Source organism: Lepidochelys kempii, chromosome 16, assembly GCF_965140265.1.
Source record: "Lepidochelys kempii isolate rLepKem1 chromosome 16, rLepKem1.hap2, whole genome shotgun sequence".
Classification (NCBI taxonomy): domain Eukaryota; kingdom Metazoa; phylum Chordata; order Testudines; family Cheloniidae; genus Lepidochelys; species Lepidochelys kempii.
The window spans coordinates 17,224,001-17,230,000 of NC_133271.1; the positions used below are offsets into that span (position 1 = coordinate 17,224,001).

General features: G+C 51.2%; 1 long non-coding RNA gene across 1 annotated transcript in view; it reads left to right on the forward strand.

The window, feature by feature from the left end:
• Positions 1 to 6,000, forward strand: part of LOC140899393 (uncharacterized) — a 61,710-nt gene that overhangs the window by 14,027 nt on the left and 41,683 nt on the right. The window lies entirely within an intron of this gene.

Below are 6,000 nucleotides of genomic sequence, written 5' to 3' on the forward strand. Positions count from 1 at the left end.
CTGAGGAGAAGACTGGGCTGCTGCCTCCTTCCTGCCATCAGTTTTCCTTGCCGATCCAATAGCCCATGAGGAACTAAGCCTGATGTGGTTATCGGCAGCTCAGGTTCACTGCAGATCAGACATTTCTGCTGACAATTTGTGCATTATAGAACCATCTTCCCAGCGCCGGGGTGGGGGGGTGTTTAAAGAAAGCTTGGGGGGGACGCGGTACTTAAAACCTTCCATTGCACAGAGCAAGGACTAATAGGATTCGTGTCCTGAAAACTGAGGCTTCGTATTGAGAGGAGGCACAACTGAATCCAGCTGGAGATGCTTCCCTGAAGTGCTCTTACCTCAGCCCATGGAAGAGAGACTCCCCTAAGTTGTTGGACTTTTATTCCCATGAAGAGGTGTTTTTAGTTGAAAACCAGCCTTTTAAAAAACAAAAACCAACAAAACTATTAATGAAAAATTCTCAGCAGCATGGAGTTTTTCTACTTTTTCACAAAACAGCCCATGATCTTTTTAAATCAATATTTTTTTCTCCAAATTTTATGGGCATTTTTTATTTCCCCAAAAAGCCCCTGCAAAAATAGAAACCACTAGTTTTCAAAATTATTTCCCTGTTTTCCAGCCACCTCAGGTTTGCACTAAGCGTTTGATGCAAGAGAGCTTTGAAAACAGGGGTCTTTCTCTCCAAAGGGAAAGATTTTTCATTTCCAATATTGAGTTCACAAGATCATCTTTCCCATTCGGAGCTCTGAGGTCTCACGAAAATGTTTCCATCCAAAAGCCAATGCCTGCAGGGGCTCCTGGTGCCTTCTCCAGCAATGGACCGGGACTGGGAGAATATTCAGAAATAGTCCCTTAGGCTTCACCTGAACCTGTGCCCAAACAGAGATGAATATAGGTGTGTACAAGCATGGGTGTTGATCCATGTATGGGACAGGGTGGTAAGGTTGGCAGTTTTTCTAGTGGTTTGAGCAGGGAACTAGAATTCACTGCTCCTGGATTCCGTTCACAGCTCTACCACAGCCTTGGTGTGTGTCATAGAATATCAGGGTTGGAAGGGACCTCAGGAGGTCATCTAGTCCAACCCCCTGCTCAAAGCAGGACCAATCCCCAGCTAAATCATCCCAGCCAGGGCTTTGTCAAGCCTGACCTTAAAAACTTCTAAGGAAGGAGATTCCACCACCTCCCTAGGTAACGCATTCCAGTGTTTCACACCTCCTAGTGAAAAAGTTTTTCCTAATATCCAACCTAAATCTCCCCCACTGCAACTTGAGACTTTTACTCCTTGTCCTGTCATCTGCTACCACTGAGAATAGTCTAGATCCATCCTCTTTGGAACCACCTTTCAGGTAGCTGAAAGCAGCTATCAAATCCCCCCTCATTCTTCTCTTCTGCAGACTAAACAATCCCAGCTCCCTCAGCTTCTCCTCATAACTCATGTGTTCCAGACCCCTAATCATTTTTGTTGCCCTCCGCTGGACTCTTTCCAATTTTTCCACATCCTTCTTGTAGCGTGGGGCCCAAAACTGGACACAGTACTCCAGATGAGGCCTCACCAGTGTCGAATAGAGGGGAACGATCACGTCCCTCGATCTGCTGGCAATGCCCCTACGTATACATCCCAAAATGCCATGTCCGTGGGTGAGGCATTTAAGATCGTTGTGCCACCATTAGCCCATTGGGATAAAGGGATCATTCTCACCTACCTCTCCAGGCTTAATTAATGAGTGTCTTTAGAGTGCTTGGAGAGCCTCCGTGAAGCTGTGAGAGTATGATTCACCACTGGAAGTCACTTTATCGATCTAAGGGGCAGTTGTTTCCTCTATAAACTAAAAAGACCCCAGTCACTCTGGCCAACGTTTTCAAAAGCGGGCACTGGTTTATAGATGCTGGGTGCCTACACCAGCTGAAGTCAATGGAAGCTGGGGGTGCTCCAGTCCAGTTAGACGCCGAGTGTCCTAAATTGAGGACCCAAAATCAGGGGCCACTTTTGAAAATGTTGGCCAACCTTTACACTTTTCGCCCTAATGTGCTGCAGGATCAGAGTCATCCTGTACTGCATTTTCTAATTTTAAGCCCCAGCTTCAGATGCAGCTTTCTCATCCAAAAGCCAGTAGTAGCAGCAAGCCAATAGCTTTTGGTGCCAAAGACGGTCAATCAGTTATGGAGGCGTTAAAACAGAATGATTTCAGGATCGAGGCTGAGAATAGCTCCTTTCATCCTGAAGAACTGCACTCCACTGGGCTTTGCAGATTTTGGCCCCAAACCTGAAAGCCAAGTTATAGTCTTTCCAAGGAGCTCCCGTTAGAGTTGATGGGGCTATGCCGCCATTTACAGCCTCTCATATTGACTTCGGTGGGAGCTCCTTGCACTGGGAGGCTTGTAGGCCTTGTGTTTGTATGTGTATCTGTAGTTACAGCGCATAGAAGCTACTGTATCGATCCCTCTTCCAAAACCATACTATAAATATCACTGTGTGATATACATTTACTTTGTGCTGCCCATGTGGATGCCTTTCTAGCTCCACCCATACAAATCAGGACAAAGCAGAGAAAGCAGAAAAAGTGAACCAACAATAACAACCCGAAAATGGCCTGAACAAAGTATGTGCTGGAGTGGGGAGTTTATTGTCTCAGCTGTATGGTGTGTTACTTAGCTGTGACTCCACTAGTGAGTAATAAAATCACCCCAGACTCATTGGCCCCCCAACCCAAAATCTCTGTACCACATCTGCCTCCTCTCACACTCGGGCTGAACATACTCTCATGTCATCCGCCACTGAACTGCAGCTACCTCTGGGGTGGGACACAGCAGTTGCCTGACAGTGCACAGCAACAGCTTAAGACTTGGAGTAAAGAACATTCCAAATCCATTTGAAATGCACATTTCCAAGCTGGAATTTGGCCAGAGAGCCGTGGTTAGCATCTTTATTTTGCAAACAGTGTCAGGGGGCTTTAAAATACCCGGTGTGATCAGGAGCCCAGGTTGATATTAATCCAAAAGCATGCAGCAGAGTGCCCCCTATTCTGTGCTGGGGGATTGGTTCAGTTCTGAATCCAAGAGAAGAGTGGCACCTTATGCTACTTTCCATCTGCTACTGGCCTAGCTTGGCCCTCTGCGAGGGGACAAACAAGACTGTAGCCCATGGTGTTATGATGCTTGTATAAGGTGTGTGGGGTGGAGTGCTTGTGATTATGGAGATTGGATTATGGAGCAAACCCCAGATCCAAGCCCCCCTGGCCTTGGGCTGTTTGAAGTCTGTGAGTTGTGCGGCTTGGGGCTCTCTCTGCTCTGACTCATTTGAAGTTCACCTATTGTGTTTTATGTCTGTTTCTTTCCTGCCTGTCCTGTCCTCTGGCTGGGACTGTCCTCCCCCTGGGCCCTGCCTCATCAGTCAGCCTGGCCTTCTCTCCCACTCTTCCTGGGCTCTTGGATTTCAGTGTGGCGAGTTCTGCTTGTGGGACAATACAAAGGGAAAGGGAGGTGCCTAATCTCCATGATGTTGCAATGAGCCAACTTTACGTGATGACCTCATGATGTAAACCATGTGACTTTATGGGGCCCCCTCTCATAGGACAGATGCTCAAAGGCATCCACTCTAAGCCTCAGCAGCTCCTGCGCTGGTCAGCTTTCTTCCCTGTCATGGGCGGCTACCCGGCTTCAACGCCCCGCCTCACCTGTGTCCCAGGCACTTGTATGTGACCCCGTGAAACTCAGAGAGCCATGTCTGCTCCCCTGCGCCAAGCTTGACTCAATAGGCTGGATTGAATCCTCCCTCTAGGAGGCTAAATGCCACCTGGGGCTGAAGACACCTCCGTTGTACCACACAAAGGCCATACCAAAGCCTGGCACGCCCCGCCTGGCTCTCTGAGTCCATGCTGGTTTGGCTGTTTTCACCCAGTGCACGCCCATGGAGAGGGCTGGGATTTACCCCAGGGACTTACCCCCGGGAGACGAGAGCCGCTCCTGGGAGGGATGGGCCAGCACTTAGTTTTGCTGAACCCATGGCAGGTGTTAGGAGAACACGCACTGAGGATTTTAGTCCAGTAGAGTTTGTGGCCCTCCGGCGATGAAGAAACTCAAGAGGCATTTCCCCCCACTACTACTTCTCCTGTGGAGTCAGGGCACTGGTGGTGGGGTCCAGGGAGGAGCCTGCTTCCTGAATTGTCTTTAGAAAAGCTTCCTCTGTGACTCAGAGGCCTTCCAGCCCCCGTTCCCCACCCCTTGCCAGCTATGGAGCCTTGAATAATTGATACACTGATAAATAATAGAACTTGTATTTGCTCCTTCTCTTTTCTCTGCCTCTTGCTCTGCTCTGTGTGTGTGTCTGTGTGTGTGTGTGTGTTTCCAGCCCGGCTGTGCTGTCTGTGTGTGTGTGTGTGTGTGTGTGTGTTTCCAGCCCGGCTGTGCTGTCTGTGTGTGTGTGTGTGTGTGTGTGTTTCCAGCCCGGCTGTGCTCTGTGTGTGTGTATGTGTGTGTGTGTGTTTCCAGCCCGGCTGTTCTCTGTGTGTGTGTGTGTGTTTCCAGCCCGGCTGTTCTCTGTGTGTGTGTGTGTGTGTGTGTGTGTGTTTCCAGCCCGGCTGTGCTCTGTGTGTGTGTGTGTGTGTGTGTGTGTGTGTATGTTTCCAGCCCGGCTGTGCTCTGTGTGTGTGTGTGTGTGTGTGTGTGTGTGTGTGTATGTTTCCAGCCCGGCTGTGCTCTGTGTGTGTGTGTGTGTGTGTCCAGCCCGGCTGTGCTCTGTGTGTCTGTGTCTGTGTCCAGCCCGGCTGTGCTCTGTGTGTGTGTGTGTGTGTTTTTCCAACCCAGCTGTGCTCTGTGTGTGTGTGTTTGCAGCCCGGCTGTGCTCTGTGTGTGTGTGTGTGTGTGCGTTTGCAGCCCGGCTGTGCTCTCTGTGTGTGTGTGTGTGTGTGTGTGTGTGTGTCTGTTTCCAGCCCGGCTGTGCGCTGTGTGTGTGTGTGTGTCCAGCCCGGCTGTGCTGTGTGTGTGTGTGTGTGTGTGTGTGTCCAGCCCGGCTCTGGTGTGTGTCTGTGTGTGTGTCCAGCCCGGCTCTGGTGTGTGTCTGTGTGTGTGTGTGTGTCCAGCCCGGCTGTGCTCTCTGTGTGTGTGTGTGTGTGTGTGTGTGTGTGTCCAGCCCGGCTGTGCTCTCTGTGTGTGTGTGTGTGTGTGTTTGCAGCCCGGCTGTGCTCTGTGTGTGTGTGTGTGTTTGCAGCCCGGCTGTGCTCTGTGTGTGTGTGTGTGTGTGTCCAGCCCGGCTGTGCTCTGTGTGTCTGTGTGTGTCCAGCCCGGCTCTGGTGTGTGTGTGTGTGTGTGTGTGTGTGTCCAGCCCGGCTCTGGTGTGTGTGTGTGTGTGTGTGTGTGTGTCCAGCCCGGCTCTGGTGTGTGTCTGTGTGTGTGTGTGTGTGTCCAGCCCGGCTGTGCTCTGTGTGTGTGTGTGTGTGTCCAGCCCGGCTGTGCTCTGTGTGTGTGTGTGTGTGTGTTTGCAGCCCGGCTGTGCTCTGTGTGTGTGTGTGTGTGTGTGTGCGCGTTTGCAGCCCGGCTGCGCTCTGTGTGTGTGTGTGTGTGTGTGTGCGCGTTTGCAGCCCGGCTGCGCTCTGTGTGTGTGTGTTTCCAGCCCGGCTCTGGTGTGTGTGTGTGTGTTTCCAGCCCGGCTCTGGTGTGTGTGTGTGTGTTTCCAGCCCGGCTCTGGTGTGTGTGTGTGTGTGTGTGTGTGTGTCCAGCCCGGCTGTGCTCTGTGTGTGTGTGTGTGTGTCCAGCCCGGCTGTGCTCTGTGTGTGTGTGTGTGTGTGTTTGCAGCCCGGCTGTGCTCTCTGTGTGTGTGTGTGTGTGTGTGTGCGCGCGTTTGCAGCCTGGCTGTGCTCTGTGTGTGTATGTATCTGTGTGTGTGTGTGTGTTTGCAGCCCGGCTGTGCTCTCTGTGTGTGTGTGTTTGCAGCCCGGCTGTGCTCTCTGTGTGTGTGTGTGTGTGTTTGCAGCCCGGCTGTGCTCTATGTGTGTGTGTGTGTGTGTGTTT